The sequence below is a fragment of the Aquarana catesbeiana genome, linkage group LG04, assembly GCF_042186555.1.
Source record: "Aquarana catesbeiana isolate 2022-GZ linkage group LG04, ASM4218655v1, whole genome shotgun sequence".
NCBI classification, from domain to species: Eukaryota; Metazoa; Chordata; class Amphibia; order Anura; family Ranidae; genus Aquarana; species Aquarana catesbeiana.
The window spans coordinates 55,214,139-55,237,093 of NC_133327.1; the positions used below are offsets into that span (position 1 = coordinate 55,214,139).

A 22,955-nucleotide genomic window follows, 5' to 3' on the forward strand; every position below is an offset into this window, starting at 1 on the left:
TTTTGGGAGGTAATAGGTGAGAGTGTTTTTGAGGTATGTAAGGAAGTGTTGGGGAGTGGAAGGTTATCTAAGTCTATGTGTGAAAGTGTTATTATTTTATTGTATAAAAAGGGGGATAAAAGAGATCTAAAAAATTGGAGGCCCATTTCGTTATTGAATGTGGACTATAAGATTATTGCGAAGGTTATGGCTGATAGGGTAAGGGAGGTGATTGGGAAAATGGTGTGTGAAGAGCAGGTGTGTGCTGTTCCTGGGAGAAAGATTGCGGAAGGGTTAGTGAGTTTAAGGGATGCTTTGTGGTGGTGTAAAAATAGGGGGCAGGGAGTGGCTGTGTTAGCAATTGATTTTGAGAAGGCATATGATCGGGTTGTGCATGATTTTATGTTTAAGGTGTTGAGTAGGATGGGTGTTCCTGAGAGGATGATTGGATGGATTAGAGGTATGTATAGGGGGATGGTTAGTAGAGTGCTTGTGAATGGTTGGTTAACAGGGGAGGTGAATATTAGAGCAGGGGTGAGGCAGGGATGTCCGTTGTCTCCTGTATTGTTTGTTTGTGTAATAGAGCCTTTGTTGCGTATGTTGAAAAAAGATAAAATTGTGAGGGGTGTGGAGGTGCCTGGAGGGGATGGTAAGTGTTTGAGTGTGATTGGTTATATGGATGATGTTACTGTTTTGTGTAGGAGTGTGGAGGGTTTGAGGAGAGTGAAATTGTTAGTGGACGTGTTTTGTATGGCAAGTGGTTTTAGGGTGAATATGGGTAAAAGTGAATGTAAAATGTTTGGTGTGGTTAGGGATATGGCGTCTTGTAGTTGGAAGATGTGTGTTGGAGGTCTGAGAGTGCTTGGAGTAAAGTTTGATTGTGACTTGTATGGTAGGGAGAGTTGGGAAGAGGTGAGGGGGAAGTTGGAAAGAAAGATTCAATTTTGGTCTTTGAGATCATTATCATTAGAGGGTAAGGCCTTAATTATAAAATCAGTTTTTTTGCCTATTTTATTGTTTTTGTATTACGTTTTTCCGGCGCCAGATAGGGTGTTTAAAAAAATCATAAAATTATGTTTTACGTTTTTTTGGTCTTCCAAAATGGAAAAGCTCAAGAGAGAAAAAGTAGTGAAAGGTAAGTTAAATGGGGGGAAAGGTGTGGTGTGGATTGAAAGATTTTTGGTTTTTAGATATATAAGTATGTGTGTGAAACTTAGTAAAATGGAGAGTTTGTCTGGGTGTTTTTTGAGGTATGTGGGAGGGGGAGTGTTGAGGAAATATAAATTGTTGGAGTATGACTTGAGGAAGCCTGTTTGTTTTAATCCGCCATGGTTTTACGTGAGAATTGAGAGAGGAATAAGGAGGTTTGGGTTGGAAAGTGTAAGTAAGGAACTTTGGTGTGAATGTAAAAAAGTATTAAGGATGGTGGAAGGGAAGGAAGAATTGGAAATAATAGGGGGTTTGAGTGAGGATGAGAGTGAGGAAGTATGGAGAAATGTATGTAATAAGGATTTAACTAATAGACAAAAGGATGTGGCTTGGATGGTTGTGCATGGGTGTTTGCCAACAAGGGTGTTTCAACGTAGAAGGAGGCTGGTGGATAGTGAAGTGTGTCCGAGGGAAGGGTGTAGAGGGTATGAAGATGTTGTTCATTTATTATGGAAGTGTGAGTTTGCTGTGAAAGTCTGGAGGAGGATGAGAGGGTTGATTAAAGGTTTGACTGGGGTGGAAGGGGTAACATATGAAATGATGGTGTATGGGTTATGTGATTTGGGCGAAATTAAAAGGAGAGTACTGTGGTTATTGGTTAATTGTGTTAAAGAGTGTTTGTGGGATGTAAGGAATATTGTTGTTTTTAGGAATGAAGAGGTAAGTGTGAAGGAGTGTGCGGCCATGATCCGTGGGAGGTTATACTTCTATGGACTGTGTGATATTAAAAGATTTGGATCTGATAGGGCACAAGAATTTTGGTGTTTTAGACATTGGAAATATTGGGTGTAAATAATAATGTGATTATGGTAAATGACTTTTTTCTTTTTTCCTTTTCAGAAGAAATATGATGTTTGATGGAGGGTTAGTGCAGAGGAGAGCGGTAGAAGAATATTATGTTGGTTATAGGGATAGGGTTGAGGGAGTTCTTTTTTGAATACATTTTGGGCGGTTGTGGTTGTTTATGTAATATGTGGTTTTGTGGGGGAGGGTGGGTTAATTTGGTTGGGTGGGTAAGGGTGGGGTCTGGGATGATATGTAAATATTGTTGTTCTATTTCTTTTGTTTTTTCTTTTTTATCATTTTGAGTGATATGTAAAAAATTTTTAGAACGAATGTAAATCTTATTTTTTATTGTACGTTAAATGAGAAGTGTTACTTTGTTTTTTGCTGTTTTGAGATTTTGTAGATAAACAAATATGAATGTTTTATTTGGCTATGTATTTCTTGCATTATTTTTAATAAAGGAAAATTAAAAAAAAAATCTGTTCTTATCAGTTTAATATCTGATACGTCCCCTATCTGGGGACCATATATTAAATGGATTTTTAGAACAGGGAGATGGAAGAAGAGCTTGCTCTGTCCACTCCACGCATCGACCTGGTATTGCAGTACCTCCAGGACCGGTGCACCCCTCTCTTATGCAGTTTCAAAAAACAGATTGAACAACAACACAAATCTTCCTTTTGCTTGCTCAATGGCAATGTTGCTTTTTTTTGGAGGGCTCACCACAAGCTGTTAATTCTTGCAATAATAAACTTGCATTTAACCCCTGTGTGTATTGGTGTTTTTGCTTCGTGTCAGTTTCTTGGCCTATTTCTCTCTCCCCCCTCCCTCCTTGCGCTCCATATTTTTGGGGTCAGGAAGAAGCAGCAGGTAAAGTGGCAGTTGCAAGAAGCCAAACCTAGCAAGTCAGCAAGTCAGTAGCAAGTCAGTAAGCAGACACATTTCGACAAGACAGCTAGCTAATGTTTCATCAATCTTTCTCCCAAGGCCCAAAACAAAGCCTTCACTGCCAGGGTCAGTTTCGAAAGGCAGCAGCAGGCAGGCCCAGGCCAGGCCAGGCCAGGCCATTTCAACAGGCCTGACTTTGCTCCATCTCTGCTGTCCCTTGTTGCAGCTAGCTCAAAGTCAGTCCAGGAGCTCAAAGTCAGTCCAGGCATGCATTCCTTCCCTCACTCCCTCGTTTTCGCAGCCTGTGTCTCCCTCTAGTGGGTCCCCGTCTCGTCTTCCTCGTTCATCTTACCAGGAGGCGGGTCCATGCAAATGATTTCCCTCGTTAGCCATCAACGAGGAGCACCTGGCTGTGTGCAATTAGTGCTCAAGGCTGCCTAATTGGCAGTATGAAGGTCAGAATGGGCTGCAGGTGTGTTAAGGAGGTGTTAGGCAGCTGTGTGGAGGGATTAGGCCTCAAGCCCGGGTAGGTGTGAAAAGTTGCTGTGCCTGTGGCTGCGGCCAGCCTAGACCGGGGGAAGGCTAGACGGGCATCTCTCAGCGAGCTCCTCGTTTGTGCCAGGCCGCCGCTCGCTCGGAAAAGAGAATAATTGGGTTATCGCTTCTCGGCCTTTTGGCTAAGATCCAGTGCAGTTTTACTGTGTGTGACTTAGTCAAGAGGTGTCTGGGGTACCCGGAGGTCGGCCTTGGGGGGAGCGTCCCTTTTCGGAGGGCCCCCCCTTGCTGCTATTGGCCCGAGGCCTAGTCCCCAGACAACGAGGAGCGATCGCCCTTCTTAAGGCGATTCGGTGTCAGCGGTTGGGGCCCCTTCGGGGGTACCCGGTGTCGGAGGAAGAGGCGAGGTACCATCCGGTACAAAAATGGCGGTCCGTGGGATGCGGGATTCCATTCGGTTTTTGATTAAACCTGAATTCAAGGGAGAGATCAATTTGAGGACTATCGTGGTGGACGTGTTGATGGGATTTCTCAACCTCAGGGTAAGAGATATTGTTTGCTTACAGGATTTTCCGCAACAAAGGTTATATGACATTACCTTTCTTTCTGTTGAGATATGCTGGGAGGTCTACGAGAAGATGAGGAGTGCTGAGAATGAATTTTTACAGAAAATGGATGTTATACCACTATTTATGCAGGAAGAAAAGGCTATTATTGTCCATATGTACAACCCGTTTTCAGATGTGAACTTGGTTAGGGCCTTTTTGAAAAATTACTGCGAAGAATTAAGGGGTGGTGACAAAGTACTGAATAAGTTTGGAATTTGGTCCGGAAAGTACAGGTTCTATGGAAGGTTTCGGACTGATCTTGGCTGTGTTGGTGGGGTGAGAAGGCCTCCGGCGGTTTTCAACATAGGGGGTGAGAGGGGGTTCCTCTTTTACCCTGGGCAGCCGGTTTATTGTAGGAAGTGCTGTGTCTACGGGCATGCAAGCGGGGACTGTGAGCGGAATATTAAGTGTAGATTTTGTGGTAACGAGGACCATCCTTCGAAAGAATGTAAGCATACGCGAATCTGTGATATTTGCAAAAGACCAGGTCACCTTGCGAGGCAATGCGAAGAATATTTTGCTGCTAAGAGTGAAGCGGAGTTCCATGATGTACTGAATAAGACCCAGGCCAGACGTGCGCAGCAGAGGCAGCGAGCTGAGGCTCGGAGGGAAGGTGGTAGTGCTGGGTCCGCTGATGCGGAGCGGCCTGCTGCATCCTCGGAGCACCAGGCCAATGATGCTGCACCTACTAAGCAGGAAAAGGCGATGAGCAGGGAAGGCGCTGCTGGCCCTGCTACTGGTGAGGTGGTGGCGGGAGCTAGTGCGGACCCTGGGAGTCTTGGTACTGTGGTAGGGGAAGGTGGGACAGTTCAAGATCGTCAGGAGGTGCAGGATGCCCCGGTGAGGCAGGAGGATGGGGGACCGGAGGAGGAACGGAGGAGTGAGGTACTTATAAGTCCGGGTCGCTTATCAGAGTTGATGAGTGGTTTATCATCAGAAGAAGAGGAAGAGGAGGAAGAAGAGGATGAGAACGAGGAGATGGACAGTGACGAGAGTCTTGAATGTGGACAGCGGCTAATGATTGCTATGGACGAGACTTCTCAGTCCTCTATAAAGAGGGGACGGGAGGAAGGGGCAGGGGAGGGGGTGGAAGGTCTACCCTTTCCTGATGGAGGCTCGGGTTCCGAGTCTGCCAGTTCTCCATTTGGGAGGAAGAGGTTAACCTATGCTAATGTAGCAAGGGAAGGGATGGAAGAGGCTAGGCATCACTTATAGTTTTTGTAATGGATGTGCAAATCTTTGGGTTTTTCCTCATGATGGCTTTGACTGTGAGTTCGATTAATGTAAGAAGTATATGTTCAGGGTGGAGGAGGGCGGCTGTCTTTGATTATCTAGAGAGGATTCAGTCTGATATAATTTGTCTGCAGGAGTGTGGTAATGAACGGATTTTATGTGATGAATGGAAATATGGTATATCTATGTGGTCCCCGGTATGTGAATTTAGGAATGAAGGGGTTGGGATTCTCGTGAAAAATCCGTATGTCCAGTGTGTGTCGCATGAGGTGGTGGTGCCGGGGAGGATGCAGATTGTTGTCTTGGAGGTGGCTGGGAGTAAAATAAGAATTATTAATGTTTATGCACCTGCTGGAAAAAAGGAGCGTGTGAAATTTTTGGAAGTGCTCAAAATGTGGTTGCCCGGTAGAATCCCAACAATGTTAGTTGGAGATTTTAACTGTGTGAGAAGAAGTGAGGAAAGGCAGGGTGTGAGTGAGGGAAACAGTGCTGATGTAACATCTAAAATGTTAAATGAAATAGTTTGTGATCTTCATTTTCAAGATGCTGCCTGTGTGGTACAGGGGAATGATATCTCCTTTACCTTTTTCTCAGACAAAGGGTCAGTACGCTCGAGGATAGATTTTATGTTTGCTTCTCCTGCCTTAAAGATCACTGGATATCAGACTGTTTTAGTGTCATTTTCGGACCATGCCTTGCTTACTTGTTCCTTCCTTTTTGATGGTACTAGGATGTGTGGGAGGGGTGCATGGAAACTTAATTGTTCTTGTTTGAAGGAGGAGGGGGTTGCTGTTAAATTCAATGAGTTTTATGAGTGGCTCAGGTTCAAGAAGCATAGCTTCAGGGATGTTCTGGAGTGGTGGGATTGGGCAAAGGTCAGGATAAGTATTTTCTTTAAGAAGTTGGGTGTGGAGGCGGCTGGAAGAAAGCGTGAAGATGCGAGGAGGTTGGTGGACAGGATGCATTTCCTATTTAGATGTAAGAGACTGGGGGTGGAGGTGGAGGAGGAGTTGAGAGAAGTACGGGAGGTACGGAATGCTATGCTTAAGGATCGCGGGAAGGGGATTATCTTTAGATCCAAAGTACAAGAGATGGAGGAGGATGAGCAATGCTCTGCGTATTTTTTTTAAGAAATCCTTTGGGCCAAGGAAGATGTTCGAGTCTGTTTTGGATGGCGAGGAGGAGGTGAGCGGGGAAAGAATGGTGGAGTCCATTAGGTCATTCTACGTTGAGTTGTATGGTGGCGGAGGTGGTGCAACAGAAGAAGAAATGCGGGAGTACTGTGAGGTGGTGAGGGGGAATTTGAAGACTGAAGATGCGGAGATGTTGCTAGACCCGGTGGAGGAAGTGGAGGTGGAGAATGTGGTGATGAAGATGAAGAAAAATAAGACTCCTGGTGGGGATGGCTTACCGGTGGATTTTTATGTTGAATTTTGGTCAACCCTGAAGGACGATGTGTGTGAGGTTATAAGGACCTGTATAAAGGAGAAGAGGATTTCAGAATCAATGAAGAAAGGTATCATTACACTACTGTATAAAAAGAAAGGTGACCAGCGTGACATCAGGAATTGGCGACCGATATCCCTGCTCAATAGCGATTACAAGATTGTAGCTAAAGTTCTGGCGGACAGAATGAAGAGAGTAGTGGGAAGTGTTATTGGAGAGTGGCAGGTCTGTGCTGTGCCTGGGCGGAGGATTTCCGATAATCTGATCCTCTTGAGGGACCTGGTGTTTTATGCTCAGTGCAACAATTTGCCTTTGGCGGTGGCAAGCATTGACCTCGAGAAGGCTTATGACCGTGTTGCTCATAAGTTTCTCTTCATAGTATTGAGGCAGATGGGGATCCCTGAAGAGTTTGTGGAAGTGGTAGAAAGTCTATACCAAGGGATTAGTAGCCAGATCCTCGTTAATGGTGGTTTGTCCAAAGAGGTCAGAGTGATGTCTGGGGTGAGGCAGGGGTGCCCCTTGTCACCAGTCGCATTCATTTGCGTAATAGAACCTCTCCTAAGACATGTGTGGAAGGATAAGTGTTTTAAGGGTATGTTTGTACCAGGAGGTGGGAATGAGCCGGTTAAAACCCTTTGCTATATGGATGACGTCAATTTTCTCTGTAATTCGACAAGGGATGTGACAAGAGCAGAGCTGCAACTTGGTATATTTGGTGCAATTTCTGGTCTACGTGTTAACTGGGGGAAAAGTAGTATCTGTGTGTTAAGTGGCTCTTGTGAGGTATCTAAGTGTAAGCTGAAGTGTGTGCAGGAGGTGGAGGTGTTGGGAGTGCACTTCGAGAGAAACTTGGTGAACCAGGTAAACACGGCTAAAGGGGTGGAAAAGGTCTGTAAAAAACTAAGTTTGTGGAAAACTAGAAAACTTTCTCTCTCTGGCAAGACTTTGATTACTAAGGCGGTAATTCTCCCCTTGTTAATGTACTTTTCTGTAATCTTTCCTCCAAACAAGAGGTGGGTTCAGAGGATTACAAGAATGTTGTTTATGTTTTTTTGGGGTTCTAAGATGGAGAAGGTTGCCAGAGAGGTGGTTATGAAGAAAGTACAACAGGGTGGGTATAACTTCCCTAATATTGAACGTTTTCTGGAGGTTCAGTGGTGGATGGTTCATCTCAGAACTTTCTTAGCAGGAGGGAAAACTGCAGCGTTAATGCGCTACCTGATCGGATGGCCGTTACTGAGGTGGGGGTGGTGTGGAAGGGATCTGACTAGGCCAATGTCAATGATATCCCCTGTGTACTATTTAAAAATGTCTGCCTTTTTTAAGAGAAATCATTTGCAGGAATTAGGGGAAGGCTCTCGGAAGAAAGAAACATTATGGGCATGGTTGAGAAAGGATGAGCTGCCGACGAACATTTTTGGTTTAAATCTTAAGAGAGCGGAGACTGTGTGGAAGAATTTATTATTTAAGGGCATTACAAACAAGCAGAGGGAGGTGGTATGGTTGTCGCTGCACAATTGCTTGACTACAATGTCCTTTTTAAAGTCTAGAGACTTGGTAAGGAGGGAGGTGTGCCCTAGGGAAGGTTGTGCTGGGACGGAGACTGTGAGACACTTATTTTGGGAGTGCTTTTTTGCAAGGAATTTTTGGAGTTTGCTGTGTGGTTTTGTGGAACGGGTGGTGGGGATTGTTGGAGTGTCTTTTGAGTCTGGTGTTCTTGGTGTGGTGGGAGGTGGCAAAGGGAAGCAACGTAAGATGTTTGTCTTGTCTGCTGTCATAAGAGAAGTGTTGTGGGAATCTCGATGTGCTTTGGTAAAAAAGAAGTTGGTATTGCTTGAAAAAGATTGTGTGGAGTGGGTGATGGCAAAAATGTTTTTTGTTTTGGCGGTGGAAAGAAGAAGTATGGGGGTGGAAGAGGCGGATGGTTTCTGGAACTTTGTTAGGTGGCGGGTGGGTGAAGGCTAAGTGTGGTGTGTATTTGTTCCTTATGAATAATGTATAGAGTTTTTTTATTTTAAATGATTTTATCTTTTTGATACTGTCTACGCCACTATGATGAATGGAACACAGCTCAGTGTAAGTTTCGTGTGTTTGTTTTGCTGAGTTTATGTGATTCAATCTGAGTGGGAAGAAAAAAAAAAAAAAAAAAAAAAAAAATCTGTTCTTATCAGTTTAATATCTGATACGTCCCCTATCTGGGGACCATATATTAAATGGATTTTTAGAACAGGGAGATGGAAGAAGAGCTTGCTCTGTCCACTCCACGCATCGACCTGGTATTGCAGTACCTCCAGGACCGGTGCACCCCTCTCTTATGCAGTTTCAAAAAACAGATTGAACAACAACACAAATCTTCCTTTTGCTTGCTCAATGGCAATGTTGCTTTTTTTTGGAGGGCTCACCACAAGCTGTTAATTCTTGCAATAATAAACTTGCATTTAACCCCTGTGTGTATTGGTGTTTTTGCTTCGTGTCAGTTTCTTGGCCTATTTCTCTCTCCCCCCTCCCTCCTTGCGCTCCATATTTTTGGGGTCAGGAAGAAGCAGCAGGTAAAGTGGCAGTTGCAAGAAGCCAAACCTAGCAAGTCAGCAAGTCAGTAGCAAGTCAGTAAGCAGACACATTTCGACAAGACAGCTAGCTAATGTTTCATCAATCTTTCTCCCAAGGCCCAAAACAAAGCCTTCACTGCCAGGGTCAGTTTCGAAAGGCAGCAGCAGGCAGGCCCAGGCCAGGCCAGGCCAGGCCATTTCAACAGGCCTGACTTTGCTCCATCTCTGCTGTCCCTTGTTGCAGCTAGCTCAAAGTCAGTCCAGGAGCTCAAAGTCAGTCCAGGCATGCATTCCTTCCCTCACTCCCTCGTTTTCGCAGCCTGTGTCTCCCTCTAGTGGGTCCCCGTCTCGTCTTCCTCGTTCATCTTACCAGGAGGCGGGTCCATGCAAATGATTTCCCTCGTTAGCCATCAACGAGGAGCACCTGGCTGTGTGCAATTAGTGCTCAAGGCTGCCTAATTGGCAGTATGAAGGTCAGAATGGGCTGCAGGTGTGTTAAGGAGGTGTTAGGCAGCTGTGTGGAGGGATTAGGCCTCAAGCCCGGGTAGGTGTGAAAAGTTGCTGTGCCTGTGGCTGCGGCCAGCCTAGACCGGGGGAAGGCTAGACGGGCATCTCTCAGCGAGCTCCTCGTTTGTGCCAGGCCGCCGCTCGCTCGGAAAAGAGAATAATTGGGTTATCGCTTCTCGGCCTTTTGGCTAAGATCAAGTGCAGTTTTACTGTGTGCGACTTAGTCAAGAGGTGTCTGGGGTACCCGGAGGTCGGCCTTGGGGGGAGCGTCCCTTTTCGGAGGGCCCCCCCTTGCTGCTATTGGCCCGAGGCCTAGTCCCCAGACAACGAGGAGCGATCGCCCTTCTTAAGGCGGTCAGTGACAGCGTTTGGGGCCCCTTCGGGGGTTCCCTTTTGTCGGAGGAAGAGGCGAGGTACTGTCGGGTACCAAAATGGCGGTTCGAGGGATGCGAGACTCTATCCGGTTCCTAGTGAAGCCAGAATTTAAAGGAGAAATCAACCTCAGGACGATTGTGGTGGACGTGTTGATGAACATCCTGGATCTCAGGGTAAGAGACATAGTATGTCTGCAAGATTTTCCTCAACAGAGGTTGTATGATGTTACTCTCCTTTCTGTTGACATGTGCTGGAACGTGTACGAGAAGATGAGGAGTTCAGATAACGAACTATTTCAGAAAATGGATATTATTCCTTTGTTCATGCAGGAAGAAAAGGCCATAGTAGTTCACATGTATAATCCCTTTGCCGATGTGAACTTGGTTAGGGCATTTTTGAAGACCTACTGTGAAGAGTTAAGGGGCGGAGATAAGGTGTTAAACAAGTTCGGCATATGGTCAGGAAAATACAGGTTTTTTGGGAAATTTCAGACTGATCTTGGCTGTGTTGGTGGGGTGAAGAGGCCACCGGCAGTCTTCAACATTGGGGGTGAGAGGGGGTTCCTTTTCTACCCAGGGCAGCCGGTGTATTGTAGAAAGTGTTGTATCTATGGACATGCCAGTGGGGACTGTGATCGCAAGATCAGGTGTAGATTTTGTGGCAATGAAGATCATCCGTCAAAAGAGTGTAAATATACCAAGATGTGTGATATTTGCAAAAGGCCAGGTCACCTTGCACGTCAATGCGAAGAATATTTCTTGGCAAAGAGGGAGTCGGAATTCCACGACGTATTGAAGAAAACACAAGCAAGACGGCAGAGGCAACGTGCTGGGGCTTCGGGGGAAGGCGGTAGTACTGGCTCTGCGGATGCGGAGCAGCCTGCTGCAACCTCAGAGCACCAGGCCAATGATGCTGTGCCTACAGAACAGGGTGAGGCAGTGAACAGGGAGGCTGGTGCTGACCCTGCTACTGGTGCTTCGGTGGCAGGAGCTAGTGCTGTCCCTGGGAGCCTTGGTACTGTGACAGGTGAAGACGGGATTGTTCCTGAGAAGGTTGAAGAGGGAGTGGTTCAAGGATCTCCGGCAGGGCAAGAGGAGGGTGGTCTGGAAGAAGAACAGAGAAGTGTGGCCTTGACAAGTCCGGGTGTATTATCTGAATTGATGAGTGGTTTATCATCCAGTGCAGAGGAGGAAGAGGATGAGGATGAGAATGAGGAGATGGAGAGCGATGAAAGCCTTGAATGCGGGCAGCAGTTAGTAATTTCTATGGACGAGACTGCCCAGTCCTCTACCAAAAGACTGCGGGAGGAAGGGGCTGGGGTGGAAGGTCTTCTCTTTCCGGATAATGGGGGCTCAGGGTCTGAGTCCGCCAGTTCTCCCTTTGGGAGGAAGAGACTGACATATGCTAGTGTTACAAGTAAAGGGATGGGAGAGGAGATGCATCACTTATAAGTCTTTTGTTATGGCTGTACAAATCTTTTTGTTTTTCATGATGGCATTAACAGTGAGTTCTGTTAATGTGAGGAGCATATGTTCAGGGTGGAGGAGGGCGGCTGTCTTTGATTATTTTGAAGGGGTTCGGTCTGATGTAATCTGTGTCCAGGAATGTGGTAGTGAAAGAGCTTTGTGTAATGAATGGAAGTATGGTGCATCTATGTGGTCTCCTGTATGTGAGTCTAGGAATGAAGGGGTTGGGATTCTGGTTAAAAACTCACTTGTTCAGTGTGTGTCTCATGAGGTGGTGGTGCCGGGGAGGTTACAGATTGTGATTTTGGAGGTGGCGGGGTGTAGAGTGAGGATTATTAATGTCTATGCACCTGCAGTAAGAAAGGAACGGGTGAAGTTTTTTGAAACACTTAAATTATGGTTACCAGGCAGAATCCCAACCATTCTGGTTGGAGACTTTAACTGTGTGAGGAGGAGGGAGGATAGGCAAGGTGCTAGTGCGGATGACAGTGTGGACATAACATCTAGGGTTTTAAATGAATTAATAAGTGATTTCCATTTACAGGATACTGCTGGGGTGGTGGAGGGGAGTGATACTTCTTGTACCTTTTTCTCAGACAAAGGGTCCGTACGATCTAGAATTGATTTTATTTTTGTTTCATCTGCATTGAAAGTGACTGGATATCAGACTGATTTAGTTGCCTTTTCAGATCACGCTATGCTCACAGGTTCTTTTCTGATAGATGGTGCAATGAAATGTGGAAGGGGTACGTGGAAGTTGAATTGCTCTGTGTTAAAAGAGGAGGGGGTGGCTATAAAGTTTAAAGAATTCTATGAGGTGCTTAACTTTAAGAAACGGAGGTTTAAGGATATCTTGGAGTGGTGGGACTGGGCAAAAATCAAGATAAGTGACTTTTTTAAGAAAATGGGTATAAGAAGGGCTAGAGAAAAGCGTGGTGAAGCAAGGAGGTTGGTGGAGAGAATGCATTTTTTATTTAAGTGTAAAAGGATGGGTTTGGAGGTGGAGGAAGAACTGAGGGAAGTGCGTGATGCCCGGAGTGCCATACTTAAGGAGCGTGGAAAGGCTATCGTGTTCAGAGCAAAGGTGCAAGAGATGGAGGAGGATGAGCAATGCTCTGCATATTTCTTCAAGAAATCCTTTGGGCCGAAGAAGATGTTTTTGTCAGTGTTGGAAGGTGAAGAAGAGGTAAGAGGAGAGAGAATGGTGGAATCTATTAGGTCCTTTTATGCTGACCTGTATGGAGGTGGTGAGGGCGCAACAGAAGAAGAAATGCAGGAGTATTGTGAAGTGGTGCGAGGTAATTTGAAGAGAGAAGATGCAGAGATGCTTCTGGATCAGGTGGAGGAAGAAGAGGTGGAGAATGTGGTAAGGAGGATGAAAAAGAATAAGACCCCTGGAGAAGATGGATTGCCAATGGAGTTCTACGCGGAATTTTGGCCAATACTGAAGGATGATGTGTGTGAAGTAATCAGGACCTGCATGAGGGAGAAGAGGGTGTCTCCTTCAATGAAGAAAGGAATTATTACTCTTCTGTACAAGAAGAAAGGTGATCAGCGGGATATTAAGAATTGGCGACCTATTTCACTGCTTAATTGTGACTATAAGATCTTTGCCAAAGTGCTAGCTGACAGGATGAGGAGGGTGGTGGATAGCCTCATTGGAGAATGGCAGGTTTGTGCTGTGCCCGGACGGAGGATTTCCGACAATTTAATCCTCCTAAGGGATCTCGTATTCTATGCCCAATGTAACAACTTACCGTTAGCTGTCGCGAGTATCGATCTTGAGAAGGCATATGATCGGGTAGCACATAAGTTCCTTTTTACAGTATTGAGGCAGATGGGGATTCCTGAGGATTTTGTTAAAGTGGTGGAGTGTTTATATATTGGGATCAGTAGTCGAATCCTTATTAACGGGGAATTATCAAATGAAGTTAATGTGATGTCTGGGGTGAGGCAGGGGTGCCCTCTTTCACCTGTTGCCTTCATTTGCGTAATGGAACCCTTGTTGAGGCACGTGTGGAATGATAAATGCTTTAAGGGTATGTTCATACCAGGGTGCGGAAATGAGCCTGTTAAAACGCTCTGTTATATGGACGATGTTAATTTCCTTTGTAGCTCTTCGAGGGATGCGTCTAGAGCAGAGTTGCAACTTGGGATTTTCGGTGCGGTATCTGGATTACGTGTGAATTGGGGGAAAAGTAGTATCTGTGTATTAAGTGGTACATGTGACGTATCTAAAAATAAATTAAAGAGTGTGCAGGAGATGGAGGTGTTGGGAGTGCATTTTCAGAGAAATCTGACAAATCAGGTGAATACGGCTAAAGGGGTGGAAAAGGTGGGAAAAAAGTTGAGTCTGTGGAAGACCAGGAGGCTTTCCTTTTCTGGTAAGACCCTGGTTGTCAAAGCAGTAATCCTCCCTCTGTTGACGTATTTTTCCGTAATCTTCCCTCCAAATAAAAGGTGGGTACAGAAGATTACGAGGATGCTTTTCGTATTTTTTTGGGGCTCCAAAATGGAAAGGGTTGCCAGGGAGGTGGTGATGAAAAGAGTACAGCAGGGAGGTTATAACTTTCCTAATTTAGTTCTTTTTTTGGATGTTCAGTGGTGGTTGGTTCATCTGAGGACGTTTTTGACAGGCGGTAAAACATCTGCACTAATGCGCTATCTGATAGGATGGCCTTTGTTAAAGTGGGGGTGGTGCGGAAGGGACCTTACGAGGCCGATGTCTTTGATCTCTCCCGTGTACTATTTGAAAATGACTACCTTCTTTCAGAGAAATAATTTGCAGGAGTTGGGGGAAGGGGCTCGTAAGAAAGAAACTTTATGGGCATGGCTGAGGAAAGATGAACTACCGACCAATATTTTCGGATTAAATCTTAATAAAGCGGAGATGGTGTGGAGGAATATGTTATTTAAGGGAATTACGAATAAGCAGAGGGAGGTGGTATGGTTGTCTCTACATAACTGTCTGGCTACGATGTCCTTTTTAAAATCCAGAGACTTGGTGAGGAGGGAGGTGTGCCCCAGGGAAGGATGTGCTGGGATTGAAACCGTGAGGCACCTTTTTTGGGAGTGTTTTTTTGCAAAAAGGTTTTGGAGGTTACTATGTGGTTTTGTGGAAAGGGTGGTTGGGATTGATGGTGTGTCTTTTGAGAGGGGTGTTCTTGGAGTGGTGGGAGGTGGTAAAAAGAAACAACGCAAAATGTTTGTTATGTCCGCTGTGGTGAGAGAAGTGATGTGGGAAACAAGGTGTGCGTTGGTGAAAAAGAAAATGGTATTGGCTGAAAGTGACTGTGTGGATTGGGTGAAAGCGAAGATGTTTTACGTGTTGGCTGTGGAAAGAAGGAGTATGGGGACGGATGAGGCTGATGGTTTTTGGAATGTTTCCAGGTGGCGGGTGGGTGAAGGCTAGTGTGTAAATACTTTTTATGGTTTTTACAGTATAATGATTTTATCCTTTTGACTTTTTATGCCACATATGATGAACGGAACACTGCTCAGTATAGCCTCGAGTGTATGAGTTAAGCTGAGTTTATGTGATTCAACCTGAGTGGAAAAAAAAAATCTGTTCTTATCAGTTTAATATCTGATACGTCCCCTATCTGGGGACCATATATTAAATGGATTTTTAGAACAGGGAGATGGAAGAAGAGCTTGCTCTGTCCACTCCACGCATCGACCTGGTATTGCAGTACCTCCAGGACCGGTGCACCCCTCTCTTATGCAGTTTCAAAAAACAGATTGAACAACAACACAAATCTTCCTTTTGCTTGCTCAATGGCAATGTTGCTTTTTTTTGGAGGGCTCACCACAAGCTGTTAATTCTTGCAATAATAAACTTGCATTTAACCCCTGTGTGTATTGGTGTTTTTGCTTCGTGTCAGTTTCTTGGCCTATTTCTCTCTCCCCCCTCCCTCCTTGCGCTCCATATTTTTGGGGTCAGGAAGAAGCAGCAGGTAAAGTGGCAGTTGCAAGAAGCCAAACCTAGCAAGTCAGCAAGTCAGTAGCAAGTCAGTAAGCAGACACATTTCGACAAGACAGCTAGCTAATGTTTCATCAATCTTTCTCCCAAGGCCCAAAACAAAGCCTTCACTGCCAGGGTCAGTTTCGAAAGGCAGCAGCAGGCAGGCCCAGGCCAGGCCAGGCCAGGCCATTTCAACAGGCCTGACTTTGCTCCATCTCTGCTGTCCCTTGTTGCAGCTAGCTCAAAGTCAGTCCAGGAGCTCAAAGTCAGTCCAGGCATGCATTCCTTCCCTCACTCCCTCGTTTTCGCAGCCTGTGTCTCCCTCTAGTGGGTCCCCGTCTCGTCTTCCTCGTTCATCTTACCAGGAGGCGGGTCCATGCAAATGATTTCCCTCGTTAGCCATCAACGAGGAGCACCTGGCTGTGTGCAATTAGTGCTCAAGGCTGCCTAATTGGCAGTATGAAGGTCAGAATGGGCTGCAGGTGTGTTAAGGAGGTGTTAGGCAGCTGTGTGGAGGGATTAGGCCTCAAGCCCGGGTAGGTGTGAAAAGTTGCTGTGCCTGTGGCTGCGGCCAGCCTAGACCGGGGGAAGGCTAGACGGGCATCTCTCAGCGAGCTCCTCGTTTGTGCCAGGCCGCCGCTCGCTCGGAAAAGAGAATAATTGGGTTATCGCTTCTCGGCCTTTTGGCTAAGATCAAGTGTAGTATCTGTTCTTATCAGTTTAATATCTGATACGTCCCCTATCTGGGGACCATATATTAAATGGATTTTTAGAACAGGGAGATGGAAGAAGAGCTTGCTCTGTCCACTCCACGCATCGACCTGGTATTGCAGTACCTCCAGGACCGGTGCACCCCTCTCTTATGCAGTTTCAAAAAACAGATTGAACAACAACACAAATCTTCCTTTTGCTTGCTCAATGGCAATGTTGCTTTTTTTTGGAGGGCTCACCACAAGCTGTTAATTCTTGCAATAATAAACTTGCATTTAACCCCTGTGTGTATTGGTGTTTTTGCTTCGTGTCAGTTTCTTGGCCTATTTCTCTCTCCCCCCTCCCTCCTTGCGCTCCATATTTTTGGGGTCAGGAAGAAGCAGCAGGTAAAGTGGCAGTTGCAAGAAGCCAAACCTAGCAAGTCAGCAAGTCAGTAGCAAGTCAGTAAGCAGACACATTTCGACAAGACAGCTAGCTAATGTTTCATCAATCTTTCTCCCAAGGCCCAAAACAAAGCCTTCACTGCCAGGGTCAGTTTCGAAAGGCAGCAGCAGGCAGGCCCAGGCCAGGCCAGGCCAGGCCATTTCAACAGGCCTGACTTTGCTCCATCTCTGCTGTCCCTTGTTGCAGCTAGCTCAAAGTCAGTCCAGGAGCTCAAAGTCAGTCCAGGCATGCATTCCTTCCCTCACTCCCTCGTTTTCGCAGCCTGTGTCTCCCTCTAGTGGGTCCCCGTCTCGTCTTCCTCGTTCATCTTACCAGGAGGCGGGTCCATGCAAATGATTTCCCTCGTTAGCCATCAACGAGGAGCACCTGGCTGTGTGCAATTAGTGCTCAAGGCTGCCTAATTGGCAGTATGAAGGTCAGAATGGGCTGCAGGTGTGTTAAGGAGGTGTTAGGCAGCTGTGTGGAGGGATTAGGCCTCAAGCCCGGGTAGGTGTGAAAAGTTGCTGTGCCTGTGGCTGCGGCCAGCCTAGACCGGGGGAAGGCTAGACGGGCATCTCTCAGCGAGCTCCTCGTTTGTGCCAGGCCGCCGCTCGCTCGGAAAAGAGAATAATTGGGTTATCGCTTCTCGGCCTTTTGGCTGCGATCTTAGTGTCGTGGTTGGAGGGTTTTACTGAAGGCACCAGTTTCACTCGGCCTTGGGGTGTTTCCTTAATTGGTACACCCCATGCTGCTATTGGGTGAGACGCTGCTGGAGGTGACGAGAGGGCGATTGGTGGGCGTGCTTCACCATGGCGAGTCGAGGTCTTCGCGATTCGCTGCGATTTCTGGTTAGGCCAGATGCTAGGACGATGGTGACTCTAAGGACGATCGTTGTGGATCTTTTGATGGACGAATTTGAAGTCAAGGTAAAGGATATAATGTGTTTGCAGGATTTCCCGCAGCAGGGAACTTACGATATTACCTTTTGCTCTTCCGAGGTATGCTGGAGAGTCTTCGAAGAAGCTAAGGTAAAGAAAAGCGAACTTTTGGAGCTGATTGAAGTTCAACCTCTTTTCATGCAGGAGGAGAAGGTGATTACGGTCCATCTTTATAATCCCTTCGCTGATCCAGCCTTAGTGTGGGCTTTTTTGAAAGCATATTGTGTTGACCTAAGGGGAGGAGAAAAAGTATTAAATAAATTTGGTATTTGGTCGGGAAAGTATAGATTTTTTGGGCGTTTTAGGAAGGATGAGGGATCTATAGGTGGAGTGAGGAGACCCCCGGCTGTCTTTACTATTGGAGGGGAGAGGGGATTCCTTTTCTATCCTGGACAGCCAAAATACTGCCGGAAATGCTTCAAATATGGGCATGTAAGTGCTGATTGTGATGAGGGAGTGGTGTGTCGTTTCTGTAATAAGGCCGGTCATGCTGCAAGTGACTGTGATGAATCTAGAGTGTGCGATATCTGCAAAAGAGAAGGCCATTTTGCGAGACAGTGTGAGAAATATCGTGAAGCAAAAGAAACTTTTTCCGATATACTGACAAACAAAAGGATCCAACGAAGACTTGACGCTAAAGGGAAGTATTGGCCGAGGCGTGATGGTGGTGTGGGGAGAGGGACTGGGGGGGGACCCGCGGAAGTAAATGATGATGCGGCCCCGTCTGGTGTACCTCGACCAACCACGGCTGATGAGGCTGTGCCTGGAGATGGTGGCGCTCCGGTTGATGGTGTGGGTATTGCTTCAGGTTCTGCTGTTGGAGCGGAGACTGGAGTAGCCTGCCCTGAGACTGGGGACCCATCTTTAGGTGTGGAAGAAAGGGCGGTCCCTGGAGAAGAGGAGGAATCTATGCAGCAGGATGATGTCTCTGATGGAATTGATGTGGCAAGTGGGGCTGAAACCTCGGTATCAGGGCGGAGTGTGTCCCGGTTGATCGGAGATTTGTCGGATAGCGAAGAGGAGATGGATGATACAGAGGGGGAAGAAGAGGAAGAAGAGTTGGAGTGTGGACAGCATTTCGTATCTCCGACAGTGGAGGGGGAGGAGTTGGCTGGTAAAAGAGCCAGAATTGAAGAAAGGGGTTCTGAGAGTGAAGGGTCACTTCAGATTGCCCTATCTGGGGACTCTGAGTTAGAGTCCGCCAGTTCTCCAGGTCCTAAGAGATGGCAGAGGGGAAGTAAGCAGGGAGGAGAGAGTAAGAGTATGGAATGACCCTTCTAATAAGATTTATTATGGCTGGGAAAATCTTTTTCTTCTTCCTTATGGCTTTAACCATTTGCTCTATAAATGTGAGGAGTGTGCGATCTGGTTGGAGACGGGCTGCAGTGTTTGACAGCCTGTCAGAATGTAAGACAGACATTTTATGCCTACAAGAGTGTGGTGTGGAGAGAGTTCCAGACTCTAGTGAATGGAGACATGGGGGGAGTGCGTGGTCCCCTGCTTGTATAACAAAATGTGAAGGTGTGGGAGTGCTTATAAAAAATCCACAGGTTGTGATGGTGGCACAAGAGGTGATTGTGCCAGGAAGACTCTTACTGGTTATGTTAGAATATGCAGGATGTAGATTTAGACTCTTTAACTGTTATGCACCTGCAGATAAGCGAGAAAGAAATGAATTTCTTAGCACCTTGAAATTACACTTACCTGGAAGGATTCCGACGATCATAGCAGGAGATTTTAATTGTATTAGAAATATAAGTGACAGAAAGGGTGCTGGAGAGGAAGGTAGACTGGATTCTTCATCCAGGCTATTAAATGAAATAGTGGCTGACTTTAGGCTAAAGGATGTGGCAGTGGAAAGGGAAGGGAGTGATACCTCTCATACATACCTTTCTGATCGGGGTACAGTCAGCTCGAGAATCGATTTTCTTTTTTTATCTGAGTTTGTTGAAGTGAAGAGTTATAGTACTAAGCCTTTTTTATTTTCTGATCATAAAATGGTTTCTGGTACTTTTGTGTTGGAGGAGGGGGTTGCTTTTGGGAGAGGGTTGTGGAAACTTAATACCACGGTATTGGAGGAGGAGGAGGTGTGTGACAGGTTTGGGGATTTTTTTGCACGTTTGGTGAGAAAGAAAAAAGATTTTGGAGGAATATTACAGTGGTGGGATTGGGCCAAAAAACAGATAAGTAATTTCTTTATGAAAATAGGAGTGGAGAAAGCAAGGCGAAGGAGAGAGAAAGAAATGGCCTTAGTGGAGAGATTGCACTTGCTACTAAAGTTTAAAAAAATGGGGGTGGAAGTGGAAGATGAGTTGGAGAAGGTGCGGGAGGAAAGGAGCCATTTTATACAGGAAAAAGGAAAACGAATTATCTTCAGTGCTAAAGTGCAAGATATGGAGGAGGGAGAGCAATGCTCCAGGTTCTTTTTTAAAAAAGCTCTGGGGGCAAAGAAAGTGGTAAAGAGTGTGCTCACAGGAGATGGGGAAGTGAGTGGGGAGGAAGTGGTGGAAGAGGTGAAGCGCTTCTATGAGAAACTGTATGAAGAACAATCAGGTACTACTGAAACAGAAATTTTGGAGTATTGTGAGGTCCTGAGAGGAAGTTTGGGAAGTGAAGAAGCTGAAACCCTGTTAAATGTTGTCACGGAAGAGGAGGTGGAGGGGAACTTGAAAAGAATGCCAAAAAACAAAACTCCGGGGAAAGATGGCCTCCCTGCAGAGTTCTATGTTAAGTTTTGGACAATATTAAAGGATCATTTGGTGGAGGTGGTAAGATATTGTGTGGAGACCGGGAATTTGTCGGCATCTATGAAGGAGGGGGTGGTCACCTTGTTGTACAAAAAAGGAGAGGAGCGTGACTTAAAGAACTGGCGACCGATAACCCTACTGAATGTAGACTATAAAATAATCTCTAAGCTGTTGGCAAGTCGACTTAGTTTGGTTGTAGGAGGTCTGGTGGGAGAGTGGCAGACATGCGCAGTCCCTGGGAGAAGGATCACAGAGAATTTGGCATTGCTGAGGGATTTGATTAGTTATGCCCAGTTAAATAACCTTCCATTGGCCGTAGCAGGAATAGATATCGAAAAGGCCTATGACAGGGTGGCTCATCCCTTCCTGTTCGGGGTCTTGGAGCAGATGGGCTTTCCGGATAAGTTCCTGGTGGCCCTTAAAGGTTTATATGCCGGCATGACTAGCCAGGTGCTGGTTAATGGTCAAGTATCTGAGCCCTTTGGAGTGAATTCAGGAGTGAGACAGGGGTGCCCCCTGTCACCTGTGATTTTTATTTGTGTTATGGAGCCTCTTTTGCGGCATGTCCAGAAGGATAAAAGTTTTCGGGGTTTTTTTATTCCAGGGGGGGATGGCGCAAGAGTGAAATCCATGTGCTACATGGATGACGTTACCTTCCTTTGTTCCTCTTCAATAGATCTGAAAAGAGTAGAACTGCAACTAAGTTTGTTCGGGAGCATGTCTGGCCTACAGGTCAATTGGAGCAAGAGTCAAGTGTGTGTGTTGAGCGGGACCTGTAGCACGTCACAGGCTCGCTTAAAATCTACAGAAACAATTGAAGTCTTGGGGGTCCAGTATCAGAGGGATACATTGAATCAGTGTAATGCTCAAAGGGTGGTAGGGAGAATATCCCAGAAACTAGACTTTTGGAGGTTGAGACGTTTGACCTTCTCTGGGAAGGTGTTGGTTGTAAAGGCAGTGATATTACCCCTGCTTTTGTATACCAGTTTAATTTTTCCGCCAAGTGTAAAAATTATTCAGAAGATCACTAGGCTCCTTTTTGTTTTCTTTTGGGGAGCAAGGATGGAGAGGGTGTCCCGCATCATTGTAATGAAGGAAGTGAAGCTTGGAGGGTACAACTTCCCGGATGTTCAGAAGTTTATTGGGGTCCAGTTATGGATTAGTCATTTTAAGATCTTTTCTGCTAATGGGAATGCTGCTAAATTAATGAGATATCTTGCTGGATGGCCTTTGCTTAAATGGGGGTGGTGTGAAAAAGACCTCAGAAGACCCATGGCTCTAGTACCTTCACCTGTATACTTACGATTACAGCAGTTCTTTTTGCAAAATAAATTGAGTGAGTTGGGAGTTGGTGCAACATCTAAAGTAAATCTTGTAAAGTGGATGAGGAGGGAGGAGGTGGTAACCAATATTATGGGGTTAAGATCTGCTTCAGCTGAGAAATGTTGGGGGAGTTTTTTGATAAAAGGAATAACCAACAGACAAAAAGAGGTTTCCTGGATGGCCTTACAGGGCTGTTTGCTTACGAAGTCATTTTTGAAAGCAAGAGATCTGGTCAGGAATGATAAGTGCCCAAGGGAAGGATGTGGAGGAGTGGAAACTGCAGCCCATGTTTTTTGGGAATGTGAGTTTGCTAAAAAAGTATGCAGAAGAGTGGAGTGTTTTGTGAATGGTGTGGTGGAGGTGGAAAATATGAGTTTTTTGGCATGTTTTTTTGGGTTGGTGGGAGGAGGGTTAAAACAGCGACGAAAGGCCTGGATTTTTTTTGCTATCCTTAAAGAAGTGTTGTGGGATGCTAGGTGTTGGCATTGGAAGAAGAATTATGACATCTCAGAAAAAGACTGTATGAATTTATGTTTGGCCAAATTATATGTTGTGCTGTTGTATGATAGAAGGTGGATGGGGGTGGAGGATGCAAACGTGTATTGGAAGTATGATAGGTGGAGGAAAGAGTTTAGTGGGGGGTAGGGTTGTTTTTACTTACTGTTTTTACTTACCTTTGTGAAAAAATGATGTCCAGATGATGAAAGGAACGCTGCTTGATCTCTGGAGAGTTGCTTGAAGGAGTCTTGAGTACGCGATTCATTCTGAGGAAAAAAGAAAAAAAAAAAGAAAAAAAAAAAAAAAAGAAAAAAAAGCAAAAAAAAAAAAAAAAAAAAAAAAAAAAAAAAAAAAAAAATCTGTTCTTATCAGTTTAATATCTGATACGTCCCCTATCTGGGGACCATATATTAAATGGATTTTTAGAACAGGGAGATGGAAGAAGAGCTTGCTCTGTCCACTCCACGCATCGACCTGGTATTGCAGTACCTCCAGGACCGGTGCACCCCTCTCTTATGCAGTTTCAAAAAACAGATTGAACAACAACACAAATCTTCCTTTTGCTTGCTCAATGGCAATGTTGCTTTTTTTTGGAGGGCTCACCACAAGCTGTTAATTCTTGCAATAATAAACTTGCATTTAACCCCTGTGTGTATTGGTGTTTTTGCTTCGTGTCAGTTTCTTGGCCTATTTCTCTCTCCCCCCTCCCTCCTTGCGCTCCATATTTTTGGGGTCAGGAAGAAGCAGCAGGTAAAGTGGCAGTTGCAAGAAGCCAAACCTAGCAAGTCAGCAAGTCAGTAGCAAGTCAGT

The 22,955-nt window shown here is 45.6% G+C and overlaps 2 non-coding genes and 3 pseudogenes across 2 annotated transcripts; all 5 read left to right on the forward strand.

Moving 5' to 3' along the window:
- The first annotated feature begins 2,419 nt into the window (after positions 1-2,419).
- Positions 2,420-2,605, forward strand: LOC141141804 (U2 spliceosomal RNA). The gene has a single exon (XR_012244238.1). It is a non-coding gene; the product is annotated as a U2 spliceosomal RNA (small nuclear RNA).
- A 6,129-nt stretch (positions 2,606-8,734) lies between these two features.
- On the forward strand, positions 8,735-8,954 carry LOC141141838 (U2 spliceosomal RNA; annotated as a pseudogene).
- A 6,089-nt stretch (positions 8,955-15,043) lies between these two features.
- On the forward strand, positions 15,044-15,258 carry LOC141141832 (U2 spliceosomal RNA; annotated as a pseudogene).
- Positions 15,259-16,172: 914 nt separating this feature from the next.
- On the forward strand, positions 16,173-16,363 carry LOC141141754 (U2 spliceosomal RNA). Its single transcript, XR_012244203.1, has one exon. It is a non-coding gene; the product is annotated as a U2 spliceosomal RNA (small nuclear RNA).
- Positions 16,364-22,485: 6,122 nt separating this feature from the next.
- LOC141141859 (U2 spliceosomal RNA) lies at positions 22,486-22,656 on the forward strand (annotated as a pseudogene).
- The last annotated feature ends 299 nt before the right edge of the window (positions 22,657-22,955 follow it).